Genomic DNA, 15,373 nt, shown 5'->3' with positions numbered 1-15,373 from the left:
GCCAGCATCTAGTTTAACCTGGCAGGAGAAAAGAGCTTCCAGCAATTTCTCCCTTCACTCTTCTCCCATATTCCCCACTCTGGTTGCCCTCTTGCTTCTTCTCTTCTCTCCTGCCTATCACCTCCTTCTTTCTCGAATGGTCCACACTTCTATACTTCTTCCACCTCTCAACTCCCAGATTCTCGCTTCAACCCTCTCTCCCACCCATCCGGTTTCACCTATCATCTACTAATCTGTAATTGCTCCCTTTCCCACTACCACCTTCTTATTCTGGCTTCTTGCCCCTTCCTTTTCAGTCTTAATTAATATCATTCATTTCCATATGCACTGCCTAACCTGTTGAGCTCCTCAGCATCTTGTGTGTGTTGATCTGGATTCCTGCATCTGCGGAATTACCTATATTTATAGCGTTTGTTTATTGAATCTACATCATAGAACATGGAACACAGTGCAGAATAGAAACAGACTGACTGAACGCAATGTCATTTAAACTGTCTATTCTGCCTACATATGGTTCATATTCTTCCATTCTCTGCATATTCATTTTTATATTTAGAAATCCCTTCAACGCTATTGCACTGGCAGCCTTTTCCAGACATTTACCAGGTCATGGTGTAAAGTAAGTTGGCTCGCGTGTCTCCTTTAAAAATAATCAATTTCATTTTACTTTCTTTTTACCTGGGATGATATCTAGGGAAGGGTGTGCTGGCATTAAAGAGAGTCCAGAAGAGGTCACACGAATAATCCCAGGAATGAAAAGGTTAATCTATGAAGAACGTTTGATGGCTCTGGGCCTGAACTCGCTGGTGTTTAGAAGAATGACGAGCAACGTTCGTTCCATTTTTGTTTAACATCTCCATGGACAAATTATTGTCTGAGCGGCAATGTTTCACACGGCCACGATTACTGCAGTCGTAGTCTCCCCGCAGGCGAGTCATCCAGCTGCATTTTCTAATTCTCTGCGTTTTGGAGTTGGACTTGAAACGGAATGAACTCCACTTAATTCGAGACGTTGCTTTGCAGGTACGGCAGGCTATCAAGAAGGCAAATGGAATGTTGGCCTTCATTGCTTGAGGGATTCAATTGAAGAGTAGGTGATGGTGAGGCCACACCTGAAGTACTGCGTGCAATTCTGGTCTCCTTACTTGAGGAAGGATATACTAGCTTTGTAGGATAGCAGAGGAGGTTCACCAGGTTGATTTCAGAGATGAGGGAGCTAGACTATGAGAAGAACTTGAGTCGCCTGGGACCGTACTCGCTGAAATTCAGAAAAATTAGGGAATGTCTTAAAGATATAAAATTATGAAAAGGATAAATAACTTAGAGGCAGGAGAGTTGTTGCCAGTGCTAGGTGAGACAAGAACTCGTGGACATAGCCTCAAGATTCGGGTGAGCAGACTAAGAACGCAGATGGGGAGGAACTGCTTTTCCAGAGAGTGATGAATCTGTGGAATTCTCTGCCCAATGAAGTACTGGACGCTACCTCAGTAAATATATTTAAGATAACGTTGAATTTTTTTTATAGTAAGGAAATTAAGGGTTATTGGGAAAACGCAGCGAGGGTGAGATGAGTCCATAGCCAGATCAACCATGGTCTTAATGAATGGCGGAGCAGGCTCGACGGGCCTGATGGCCTACTCTTGCAACTATTTCTTATGTTATTATTATGTCCTAGGGGGATAATGGACATGACATTTGGAGAGGTAGTTATATCCAAGGTGGAAGACACAGGAAACATGGTGGCAGTCAAGAAGTGTAAACGAGTTAATCAGCGAGTGCAGCATATTATTGTGGCTGTCCCCTTCAACTTTGGATACTGTTGCCGCAGATGACGTAACAGAGGAAAGTCACAGCAGTCAGGTCTCTGGCAAAGGGGCTGTCACTATAACTCGGAAGAGAAGGGGTGAAGGAGAGAGCAGTGGTGATCGGGGATAATATGGTTAGGGATCGGAAAGTCGGTTTCGTGGGCAAGAACGATATTCTCGGGTGGTATGTTGCCTCCCGGGTGCCAGGTTTCGGGAAATCCCGAATCGAGTACTTAGCATTCTTAAGTGGGAGGGTGAACATCCAGAAATCGTGGTCCAGGTGTGCACCAATGGCAAGTGAGCTTTGACTAATGGAATTATCGCTGCTGGGCCCGTTGTTGGTTGTCATGTATATGAATAACATGGATGGTAATGTGGTTAACAGGTCAGCTAATTTGGGGAAGACACCAAGATTGGGGTGCAGAAGATAGCAAAGAAGGTTGCCGTGGCTTGCAAAGGAATCTGCATCGGCTGGAAAACGGGTTTAAAAAATGGCAGATTTAATTTAATACAGACAAATGCGAGGTTTTGCACGTCGGTAGGACCAACTAGAATAAGCGTTACAGAGTAAACCGTAGGGCACTGAGGAATGCCCTGGAACCAAGAGATCTAAATTACAAGTCCATAAATCATTGAGAATAGCGTTACAGGTACGTGAGTCTCAGAGAAATCTCTTGGCACATTGGCTTTCATAATTCAAAATACAAGTGATGTGTTATCATGTTGAGGTTCTGTGCAGTTCTATGACTAATAACTTATTCGACCGTCTATTTGCCTCTTTCACTGGGTGCGTCTGGCATTTTATCTGACAGTCAAGGCTTTATATGTGGTTTCATAGATATGCATTGGAGTACGTGAGGTGATGTGAGATTTCAGACAAGATAAGACTGAACTCTTCCCCAGACCAAAAAAGGAGGATGTCGTGTAATAGTGTATGTACAGTATGTGCAATTGAGTAATAGTGCATAATGTGTTCCGACGATAGTGTATAGCACCTCTGGCTCAGACAAATGAACTAGCGAGAGGCTATTCCAATTAACAAATCGTTCAAGTGTAGCTAATGGCTTAAAACGGGGAGTAAACAATGAATGGTTGCTGTCAATAATGATACATTATTGTTACTGTTCTGCCATGAAATACATAACACACAAATCAAAATATAGACTTTGTTTATTAATTTCATATTGTTGACTAACTATCAGAAATGAAAGAAATGATTCCAGTCTTAAACAATAGACTAACATTAAATCATTTAATTCAGCCTGACAAGTGAACGGATTTTGTATAATCTGAGTCAGTTTCTCAGAGAAATATATACACGCGATGTGCACCAGGACATATTGATGCTCACCTTTTAACGTTTCCTCTGATTACACTTCATCCTTGTTGTGCATCATTGTGTTTTCTCCCAAGCGATTGCAATAGAAAACTCTGGTCAAAAATGCAAAGCAGCAATACAAACTGGACGCCAGGATAGCAGAAACATCAAACGCCACCATGTACTCCAAGGGGAACTTGGAGCTCATGGCATTGGGTGGGAAGATGTTGACATGGATAGAAAACTGGTTGGCAGTTAGAAAGCAAAGGGTAACGGTGAATTGGTGTTTCTCGGAATGGCAAGTGGTGACTAGTGGGGTGCCACAGGGCTCGGTATTGGGACCACAGCTGTTTACGATTTACATAAACGATTTTGATGAAGGCATTGAGAATAACATCAGCAAGTTTGCTGATGATACTAAGCTGGGTGGCAGTGTGACATGTGATGAGGATGTTAGGAGAATTCGGGGTGACTTGGATAGTCTGAGTGAGTGGGCAGATACTTGGCAGATGACGTTTAATGTGAATAAGTGTGAGGTTATCCACTTTGGGAGTAAGAACAGGAAGGCAGATTATTCTCTGAACGGTGTAGAGTTAGGTAAGGGAGAAATACAAAGAGATCTAGGAGTCCTTGTTCATCAGTCACTGAAGGTGAATGAGCAAGTGCAGCAGGCAGTGAAGAAGGCTAATGAAATGTTGGCCTTTATTACAAAGGGAATTGAGTACAAGAGCAAGGAAATTCTTTTGCATTTGTACAGGGCCCTGGTGAGACCACACCTGGAGTATTGTGTATAGTTTTGGTCTCCAGGGTTAAGGAAGGACATCCTGGCTATAAAGGAAGTGCAGCGTAGATTCACGAGGTTAATTCCTGGGATGTCCGGACTGTCTTACGCAGAGAGAGACTGGGCTTGTACACGCTGGAATTAAGGTGATTGAGAGGGGATCTGATTGCAACATATAAGATTATTAAGGGATTGGACAAGATAGAAGGCAGGAAATTGTTCCAGATGCTGGGAGAGTCCAGTACCAGAGAGCATGGTTTGAGAATAAGGGGTAGGTCATTTAGGACAGAGTTAAGGAAAAACTTCTTCTCCCAGAGAGTTGTGGGGGTCTGGAATGCACTGCCTCGGAAGGCAGTGGAAGCCAATTCTCTGGATGCTTTCAAGAAGGAGCTAGATAGGTATCTTATGGATAGGGGAATCAAGGGATATGGGGACAAGGCACTAACCGGGTATTGATAGCAGGTCATCAGCCATGATCTCAGAATGGCGGTGCAGGCTCGAAGGGCCGAATGGTCTACTTCTGCACCTATTGTCTATTGTCTATTAACTTACAGACGCCGCAATAAAAGTGAACCAAACCGCACAAGTGTTCAGCATCCTGAACGCTATGCGCTTTGCCTCGTTAAAGTTAGCTGGCAGCTTCCGTGCTAGAAAGGCCAAGATAAAACAAATATACGATACCAGGGCGATATAACCCGACGCCAAGTAGAAGGCTGCTGAAGATCCTGTATCGCATTCTAAAATTATCGTCTCCTGGTAAAATTTGCAGTTGATTCGGGAAAAGGAGGCACAATGCGCAGCCAAATTACACATACTAAACACTGCATAGACGCCAAGAGGAAGATACTTAACATTCTTTGCGAAACCGTTTCAACTAGTAATTACTGGGATGCGTTGATTTAAATGCTGTCAACAGCAGAAAGGTTTTTTCCAGAACACAGAAAATACACTGGACAACAAAACACCAAATGCGTGCGGCGTAACAGACTAAACCAGTCTGATGGTTCGCCAGTGAACGTGACAGAGCTTTACGCAGAGAGGAGGAAACTCATCTTGGAAGTTTTAACTTTAACTAGGCGTGTGTCGTGATGTCAAAAGAAGTGACCGGCTGTCAGTCCACACATGCATACACCACCCAGAACGAGAACCACCAAAACCATGTCCAAGTTTTGGGTAAAAGATAGATATTTTGTTTACTTATGAATGCTTTGATCTCTCAGATAGACCAAAACAGGGAAAGAAACATTGCTGACTCTGGAGGATGAGGGGAAAAAATCGATCATTACATGGTTGTAGAAGTCGTTTCAGGAATATCTTAGATTAAATGCCAGACATGTCTGGTGTTACTGATGTCCCCATCCGCACAGGACGTGCAATCGGAAAAAAAAAAACAGACTGATTGTCTTCCCTGTCCATTCTTATATGTTGTTCTATGGGAACATCCATCAGAGCAGGCTGCTCAATGAACCTTAAGGGAAGAAATACATTCCATACGAGATAATTTTATTTCGATTGGGACCGACTGCCTTCCAACTGTGCACTAGTATTCTCTGACCCTGTTACATTGACAGACATAAGGGGATTAAAACTTAAGGCTTAGTAGCCTACACTGAAGCCTTCGTAAGTGGCCTGCGCCGTTGTGAGCATTTATACCTATGCGTTGGTGTGTCTGCGTCGCTCTGCAATTCACCGCCAAAACGCTCGTTGGCGGTAGGGTTTCTATGCCACTGTGTAGAGTTTCTCCGTGTACTTCAAACAATCACAACAAAAAATAATGTCAACTCTGCTTTTCACTTGGTTGTGAAGATCTGTTTGTGACTCCATAGATACCAACACAACTTGCCATGAAATGATGGCCAGACACAACATTTCAGGCACTTAGTAATGAACTAAAAATAATGTTCGAAATTGCAGTTACAACTAGATCATAACAAACATCGTTTACCTTCAGTTTTTTACCTATACTCTCTTTTTTGTTGGTGGTGGTTTCGTGCAAGAGCCTCGGAATAATGTTGCAGCTGATAAAAATACGGTTAGATCGTACGTGCAACATTGTGTTCATTTTCTGTCTTCTCATTTTAAGAAGATTTTGGAAGCTTTGGAGAGGTGCAAAGGAGCTTTTCCAGTTTCAGTCCTTGATAGAGATAAAGAACATGTTAAAGGTTGGGCAAGGTAGGTCGTATCACTTTGGAGAGAAGGCTGCGGTATGCACAAAGTGGGCAGCTAGCTCCTGTTTCCAGAGTAGCAACCAGAATACCAGAAAACACTCGCTGCAGCTCTGTGGAGAAAATACTCAGCGGAATACTCAGTGATGTAGATTTTTTGCATCGTGGTAAGTTTCTGGAAAAAAGCTAACGGGGTTAGTGGTAGAGGGTGATATTTTAGATTCATTAGAAGACTCTTAAGATAGACATACGGATAAAGAAAAATGGAGAGTTGTGGGCTATGTAGGAAAGAAGGGCTAGGTTGATCTTGGAGTTGGTGAAAAAGTAGTAAAGGTTTCGGCACAACATTGTGACACAAATCGTCCCTACAGAGCTGTGCATTTCTGCCTTCGATGCCCTGCATTCCAAATTGAGGAAATATTGTTTCTGCATTGATTAAAATTGCATGGGGGTGTCAATAAGGGGGCATTGTGGATAGCGTGAAGGGCTGTGAGAGGTTACAGCGGGACATTGATAGGATGCAAAACTGGGCCGAGAAGTGGCAGATGGAGTTCAACCCAGATCAGTGTGAGGTGATTCATTTTGGTAGGTCAAATATGATGGCAGAATATAGTATTAATGGTAAGACTCTTAGCGGTGTCGAGGATCAGAGGGATCTTGGGATCAGAGTCCATAGGACACTCAAAGCTGCTGTACAGGTTGGCTGTGAGGTTAATAATGGCATACGGTGCATTGACCTTCATCAACCGTGGGATTGAGAATAAGAGCCGAGTGGTAATGTTACAGCTTTATAGACCCCACTTGGAGTACTGTGCTCAGTGCTGGTCGCCTCACTACAGGGAGGAAGTGAAAACTATAGAAAAGGTGCAAAAATATTTACAAGGATGCCGCCTGGATTGCAGAGAATGCCCTGTGAGAATAGGTTGAGTGAACGTAGCCTTTTCTCCTTGGAGCAATGGAGAATGAGAGGTGATCTGATAGAGGTGTATAAGATGATGAGACGCATTCATTGTGTGGATAGTCAGAAGCTTTTACCCCGAGCTGAAATGGCTAACACGAGAGGACACAGTTTTAAGGTGCTTAGACCTACGTACAGAGGAGATGTCAGATGTAAGTTTTTTACGCAGAGCGTGGTGAGTGCGTGGAATGGACTGCCGGCGACGGTGGTGGAGGCGGATACGATAGGATGTTTTAAGGGACGCCTGGATAGGCACATGGAGCTTAGAAAAATAGAGGGCTATGGGTAACTCTAGGTAATTTCTAAAATAAGTTCTGATATTAATATTATGTCTTTCTGGTAACGGGATAACCAAACTGTACACAAAAAGCAAAGTACGGCCTCACCAACGACTTCCATGTGTAAAAATATTGACAGTATTCCTAAACTCCACCTCCTGACAGATGAAGGCTAGATTGCTAAACGACTCCTTCACCCCATTCTACATATCCGCGAGCACTATCAGCAAAACTGTACTTCTACTTCAATGTCACTCTGTCCCACAACTTTCGTCGTCCCCTGCCCTTAACTGTACAATTAATTCCCTGGTTTGAATATCCAAAATCCATCAACTGCTGTAAAAGATGTCTTAAAATGGATCAAGTAAAAACCATTTCAGATCTTCCGTGGTTAAAAGGTTGGAAGACCTACATCTGGGTTGTTCGCAAATATCCATTTGCTTATATCATGTCTTGAAGCGCACACCACTTTATATACATTCTAAGAGTTCCTGTTCATGATCAAGTCTTTGTAGGCGTCGCTGATTTAATGCAAACTTTCATTTCCACTGCACTGCGGGAGCCAGCCAAGTGGTTTTACAGAACTCCATCCCTAATGAATCTCCGGGAAAATTGAAATGGTGGACTGTGATCAGGCAGGCCCTCACGCCGAGAATTTCCACCGCATGCACTGGAGTTCAGAATTTTTTCCTTGTAAGGAGCGCAGACCGCTATCTACACCAACAATTTCCTCGGCAATCCACGCCTCACAGCTTGGTTACTGCATGCCACAGCGGTTTTGCCGCAGAGTCTCGTTAAGTAGAATGCGCATTTCAGCAGCTTCAACAAAGGCCGCCACGACCTTTGTGGTTGCCTCCTTTATCACTTGCACTCTCATGGTGATCTTCCCCAGGAAAATAAAAATACGACAGTAACAATTACGGGTGGACGGCTTTCTGCCCCCCATCGGTCTCTTTCTCAGGTGGTGGATTGGGGAAAGCACTGCAGATATGCAGGGCAGGTGGGAAAAAATCCCACCCGCGGACGAATTCTGTACCCAGATTAGACAGTCCTCTGGCCAGCGTCTATTCTCCGTGATAGAGACGGCTAAAACCAACACCTGTCTGTAGGCATAAAAAGCAATACCCCTTTCACTTTACTAATGGAGATATGTCTATGGACTGCCTGAGGATTGCCAGAGCATGCATGGAGCTAGCGCTGGACATAACAGTTTCCTATCCGATAATGGTGCTCTGCTGAATAGGCAAGCAGGCACCAGGAGACCGAAAAAGATAACAGCTAACATTCAAAATATGCCACCAACACAACAGGGTGCCACTGCTGCAGGTATGTCTCAGACCTGTCCACTCACAAATCAGATCTTTCAAGTAGTTAAGAGAAGAATGACTGCCATGAAATTGTCATTGGAAATAAACACGTTCCCAATTCCTTCCAGTAACGAAGATGAGACTGACATGACAGCATAGAGAGAAAAAACTTTATCAACAGTTGATTCCACAATATCCCTTCAGGCATAAGTAAATGCACGACGAATAGCAGATCAACGCAGATTGATATCTGAAAAAGTAACTTCGTTCCATAATAATGCTATACAAGAAAGTAATGAAGATGCTACTCCGCGAAGCGCCGATGAAAATAGAATTTCTTCAAAAACTGCTCCACAATTTGAAGGTAATAACAAAAACGTAGATGGAGAAATCTACGGAATCCTGATGACGAGGCTGAACTTACAGACAAATTTATCCTATAACTAACATCATACTAACAGAATATATAGAGCACTGACCCAGCAAAATACCATAACTAAAAAATCTAAAATAAAACGCGTCAGCAAAATTTGCTAAAATTGTCAGTATACTCAACAGTAATATTTTACCGCAATATTTAGGAAAACTTGAAAGATTTAATAGCAGCATTAATAACAGTGCAGGGTAATGGCTCCGATATAGAGGCAATCATTAAGAGAAACTTCGAACAGAGTAATGTCATGACAACACCAAAGGGCAGAAGAGAATAAAAAGTAAACCTTAAATTTAAGAGCAGAAAAAGCCCGTTTAATTGAGGATCAAATGAAAAACCAAGAAACCGAGCAAGAAAGTTAAGATAAAAAGCTTAGGAATTATAAGGTCCATACATGGTCAACAGAACGAAAGTACTGTAGAATGTATCGATACACTAAAACGAAGGACGGGCCATATAAATCAAGACTAAATAGATACATGAAATGCGCCAGACGAACTAAACAGAACTATTATATCAGAAACCACGAACAAAGATTGTAACAAACTCTTATAATGCCTGGCCTCTGAAAGACAGGACGAGTGGAGGGACCACTTGATGCTGGCAGAGGTCGTCCACGACACTTTCCGGCATTGGCCGCACGGAATGTCACATTTCGAATGCCAATGTGGGTATTCTCCGCCACTCTTTCTGGAATAAGAGGCCGACGTTGGGGTCCCTCACCCTCATCCAACGGTGCAAACAAAAATGGATGAGGGAAAGAGAGATTTTGCTGGACTCTACCCGGAAAGCGGTGACTAAGGGGAACCAGAAGAGAAGACAGGGACCTACTTTATAGCCTGGGCAATAGATCTGGCTGTCCGCTCGTAAACTGCTTCTCCGAATGCATTCCAGGAAATTGGCGCCCAAATTCAATGGAAGCTTCAGGATTCTCAGTAAAATAAACCGGGTGACCTACACCTTACAGCTCCCCAAGACCCACAATATCAATCTCATTTTGCACGCTTCCAAGTTTAAGCCTGTGAACGTCAGCCCGTTAGCCCCAAAACGATCAGCCCCGCCACCATCCAGGTTTGTTGATGGAGAACAGGCTTTCCCCATGAGAAGAACTTTGGACAAGTATTATTTGAAATATTCGGCAATATCTCGTGGCCTGGGAGGGTGTCGGACCTGAGGAGAGGTGATTGCTGCCTGAAAGAGTTATGTTGGATCCGGGTGCATCCATGACTACAATCAACTCTCCAAGCAACCGGGGCCATAAGGAGTTGGCCATAGGGGACGGGGTCCTGTTACGACGTTTAGAAGCACTAACTGTCAGGAGTAGGCATAACTGGCTAGCCACTTTAAAAATTCAGGAGAGTCCTACTAATTGGCCATCATGTTTTCGGCGCCAAGCCCAAAACATTTAAGAAGCACCTGAACTGAGGTTTTGTGTTCAATTGCAACACTACTCGTGATTCCGTCAATTATTTGTTTTGTGATCCGATTCTTGATCCAGTTTGAAATCTACATCGATCCTTTTTTACGGCTGTCAGAGGTTACAAAGGGACATTGATAGGATGCAAACCCGCGCTGAGAAGTGGCAGATGGAGTTCAACCCGGATAAGTATAAAGTGGTTCATTTTGGTAGGTCAAATATGATGGCAGAATATAGCGTTAATATTAAGACTCCTGGCAGTGTAGAGGATCAGAGGGATCATGGGGTCCGAGTCCATAGGACACTCAAAGCAGCTACGTAGGTTGACTTTGTGGTTAAGAAGGCATACGGCGCATTGGCCTTCATCAATCGTGGGACTGAGTTTAAGAGCCGAGAGGTAACGTTGCAGCTATATAGGACCCTGGTCAGACCCCATTGAAGTACTGTACTCAGTTCTGATCGCCTCACTGCAGGAAGGACGTGGAACCATAGAAAGGGTGCAGAGCAGATTAACAGGGATGTTGCCTGGATTGGGGAGCATGCCTTATGAGAACAGGTTGAGTGAACTCGTCCTTTTCTCCTTGGAGCGACAAAGGATAAGAGGTGACCTGATAGATGTGTTGAAGATAATGAGAGATATTGATCGTGTGGATAGTCAGAGACTTTTCCTCCGGGCTGAAATGGCTTGCACGAGAGGGTATACTTTTAAGGTGCCTGGAAATAGGTACAGAGGAGATAGCAGGGGTAAGTTTTTTTTTACGCAGAGAGTGCTGAGTGCGTGAAATGGGCTGCTGGCGGCGGTGGTGGAGGCGGAAATGATAGACTCCTGGATGGCTACATTGAGCTTAGAGAAATAGAGGGCTATGGGTAAAGCCTAGGACTAGGTAGTTCTAAGCTAGGGACATGTTCGGCACAGCTTTGTGGGCCGAAGGGCCTGTATTGTGCTGTAGGTTTTCTATGATTCTATATTTCTATGTTTTATTATTTATTTATTGATACAGCGCAGAGAAGGCCATTCCAGCCCTATGAAATGTGCCGTCCTGCAACGCACCTATTTAATACTAGCCTAATCACAGGGCAATATACGATAACAAATTAACCTAAAGTACGTTTTTGGGGAGTGGAAAGAATTCAAAACATCAGGTCCGCCGAATCAGCTGTTGTTGGAAGTTCGTACTTGGAGCCCGGTCGGGAAGAGATCCTGAAGTTGATTTGTCGCAGTGAAGATCCCAACGAACCTCAGGTATGTTGAGTTGGCGGGTCTGTTGAATTGATGTGATGTGCTTGAGGTCAGTATAGATCAGGAAGGGCTCAACACTTCCCATCATCCAGTATTTCCATGCCTCCAAGGCCTATATAACGTCTCCTGCTCCTGCTCTAGTTGTGTAGAGTTGAACTTGCCGAGAGGAATACCCAAGCGTATGTCTTCCCGTCCGGTCCATCCTGGGAAAAGATCGCCCCGGAGCTCGAGTCAGATGGGACCAACCCTACCACAAAATATCGGGAGGGATTCCGATGAAGGAAAATAGAAACGTTGGCGAAAGCCTTTTGTTGAACTCATCGAAAACGTGGTCCGTGGCAGCAGACTAAATTATCCGTAGGAGGTTGACGGTTGGAGAGAAGTGAGTAGCGGCGATTTGCCTGTAGTTTTGGATAAATCGTCGGAAGAATTTGGTGATACCCAAAAGGCACTGTAGCTGTTTGAGGAAGCATTTTCGCGGCGGTGCCACGCCCTTTCTCTGGGTCCATGATTCTGCTTGGGGTGAAATGGCGTAATCCAGGAAGGAAATAACTGGAGCGTGGAACGGGCAGTTTTGAAACTTGCAGCAGAGTTGGTTTTCGAGGAGACTGAACCACCGTGACAGACATGGTCTTAGGGGACCTTAAAGAAGATGCTAATATCGAGGTGAACGAACCATACCTGTGAAGTATGTCTCAAAGAATCTCGTTACTGAAGCATTGGAAAACGGTCAAACCTTCATGCATGTGTATTCGGAGTGACCGATGGGTGTTCCACTGATCCCACTGGCGGAAGCGTATCATGTTATCCGGACACCATAGATCTATTTTAGTAAAGTTCTAGGCCCACCCGAATGCTTCCAATGCGCCACCTATCGCGGGAGACTGTAGCGATTCTTAAGGGGGCATTGTTGAGACCATGGTAATCACTACAGTGTCGACAACTCCCACATTTTTTTTAAACAAAGAAGAATCCTGCATCAGTTGGGTACTGTGGTGGTGGAATGAAACCATGCTGTAGCTTTTCAGCAATGTAGACACTCATGGCTTGCGTCTTGGGAGGGGAGACGGAGAACAGACATTTTGTCAGAGAGTGATGGTGCGTGGAAAGACGTCGGTCGCGAATCTTTGTAGTCTGTGAGGCGGCAAAATGCTGTGGGCGATTGGTAAGATCGAAGGTCTCCACCGATTTACTGCGTAAGCTCAACTCCAGTTGTAGGATGGTGGTGTGGCAGGTAGATCCCCAACTCAGCAGTAATTCGGATGACCAGCTGAAGTGAGAGTCCCGAGTGGAGAGCCAGAGCTAATTCAAGCTGAGAGCAGTGAGTCGTTCTGGAGGAGAAAGGCGGAGTCGCGGTGTTCTATGTCGCTCCGGTGCATAGATCATGAGTGATGGACGTCCCGCAATGGTAGTGATGTAGAAATGGGTGAGAGATATGCTCAGAAATGCATACTGACTGCTGAGAGCGCTAAGGATGCAGAGAAAGAGAGGCGGGATATAATGATAAAAAGAGATGCCAGGAGAGGTTAGCAGATAGAAGACACTCTGCTCTGCCTCGTGGCACCGTTCCCTGGACGTAGTGAGGTTAGATACGTTGATGGTCGGCAACTCCACAGTAGGTGCAAAAGTTGATTTTTACCGGGGATCGCGCTCTAGGGCGTTGAAAAACCTCTCCTTGGCCGCCTGGGCTCCGGAGGCGTAGCTGTGTAGGGTTCTGCTGCCTGAAATTGTTCTGGAACTCAACTCAGAATCTGACAAACGATCTAGAAGATCATACCATAAAACGCTGCTGAATACGGAGGACCAGATTGATGAGGCTTTTGAGCTGTGCAGAGGGAGCTGGGAGAGCTTGTGCATGAATCACAAAAGTTTGGTCTGGCGGTGCAGGAGGCTATCAAGAAGGCGAATGGAATGTTGGCTTTCATTGCTAGAGGGATTGAATTTAAGAGCAAGGAGGTCATGTTGCAACTGTACAGGGTACTGGTGAGGCCGCACCCGGAGTACTGCATGCAGAACTGGTCTCCTTACTTACGAAAGGATATACTGGCTTTAGAAGCGGTGCAGAAGGTTTTCTCCAGGTAGATTCCAGAGAGGACAGGGTTAGATTATGAAGTGAGATTGAGTCGCCTGGGACTGTACTGGCTGGACTTCAGAAGAATCAGAGGATATCTTATAGAAACATATAAAATTATGAAAAGGACAATTAGAAAAAAATGGGAACGCAAGCAGAGAGTTAAATGCGCATTTTGAGGAATATGGGAAGGTATGGTGAACTCCAGCTTCCCGGACGACTACACCAGCAAGAGGTGCATCTACCTGCAGCTTTATTCGGTAAACTGAAGGATTGATTAACAGGCGATACCGGGAGTAGTTTAGACCCAACTTGCGCGCAAGAAAGTGGCTGGCCATCAAAAAGGAGAGAGGGGATATTGAGTTACTGGTGCATAACCCTATAACTGTTCTGCTCTATAAATGTTTTCAATTCGGTATATGCGAATTGTATACATTTGGGAGGATTGGCCTTGCCACCGTGTTCGAGTCTCTGGCATTGAGTCTCCCTCTATAACTCGGAAGGTAAAGAAGAGACAAGCTCCATTAACAGGGGTTTTAACAGTTAGTAAAACAGAAAGGAGGTGCTGTAGACGGAATCAAGATGCCCAGATTGTCCGTTGCTTTCCGGATGCCAAGGTAAGGAACGGCTCGGGTCGGAGCCATAGTATTCTTAAGTGGGATGGTGAGCAGCCAGGTATCTTGATCCATGTCGGTCCCAATGACATGGGTAGGAAAGGTGACAAGGTCCTGCAAACAGAGTTCAGATAGTACAGTTTAACACTTGAACAAAGAAATAGTGCAGGGGGAGGGCTTCAAATTTATGGACATTGGGCTGTCTTCCAGAGAAGGTGGGTCTTGTACAGATGGAGCGGTATTACCAGAACTGAAGGGAGACTAATATCGGAGAAGGAGGGATTGCTAATCCTGTACAGGGGCGTTTACAGAAGAAAACGGTTATAGGAACCAAAGTACCGGAGCAAATAGTAGGGGAAAGCTCTTTGTAAGCCCACATACAAAGTGAGGAATGGAATGACAGACGTGATGGAGCGGGAGAGATTAAAGGAGAAGGGGTGGCATTACTATTCTTGGAACATGCCATACAGCATAGACTGCAGAGCTCCTCTACTGAGGCCATATGTGTGAAACTGAAAAATACGAAAGGGATCATCCAATACTCAACAGGATTTGAAGGAAAAAAATTGGGAAAAAATGGAAAGAGTTCGCACACTCTTGCATGAAACATAATGCTGTAATAACTCTCCACATTGACTGGGAGTCCAATACTGTAGAAATCTGGATGGAATAGAGTTTCTCAATTGTATTCAGGAATGGTTTCGTAATTAATACAGATAGATCCCAACTCGAGAGTGTATGATACATCATGTCGTATTCGGGAATAGCATAGGACAGATGTCAGAGGTTTGTGTCGGGATAAAATTTCAATCTAATGACCTTAATTCTACTAGTCTCAAGATAATTAAGGAGAAGGATAGGGCTGGTCCTCGGTTGGAGTTTCTAAATTGGAGAAAAGTCGATTTTGATTATGATAGAAAGTATCTGACAAGCGTGGATTAAGGATAAGTTGTCTTCTCTCAAACGTGTGCTTGGTAACTGGGAGG

Source organism: Hemitrygon akajei, chromosome 3, assembly GCF_048418815.1.
Source record: "Hemitrygon akajei chromosome 3, sHemAka1.3, whole genome shotgun sequence".
NCBI classification, from domain to species: Eukaryota; Metazoa; Chordata; class Chondrichthyes; order Myliobatiformes; family Dasyatidae; genus Hemitrygon; species Hemitrygon akajei.
The sequence above is the reverse complement of the archived record's forward strand: the minus strand, read 5'-3'. Positions refer to the sequence as shown.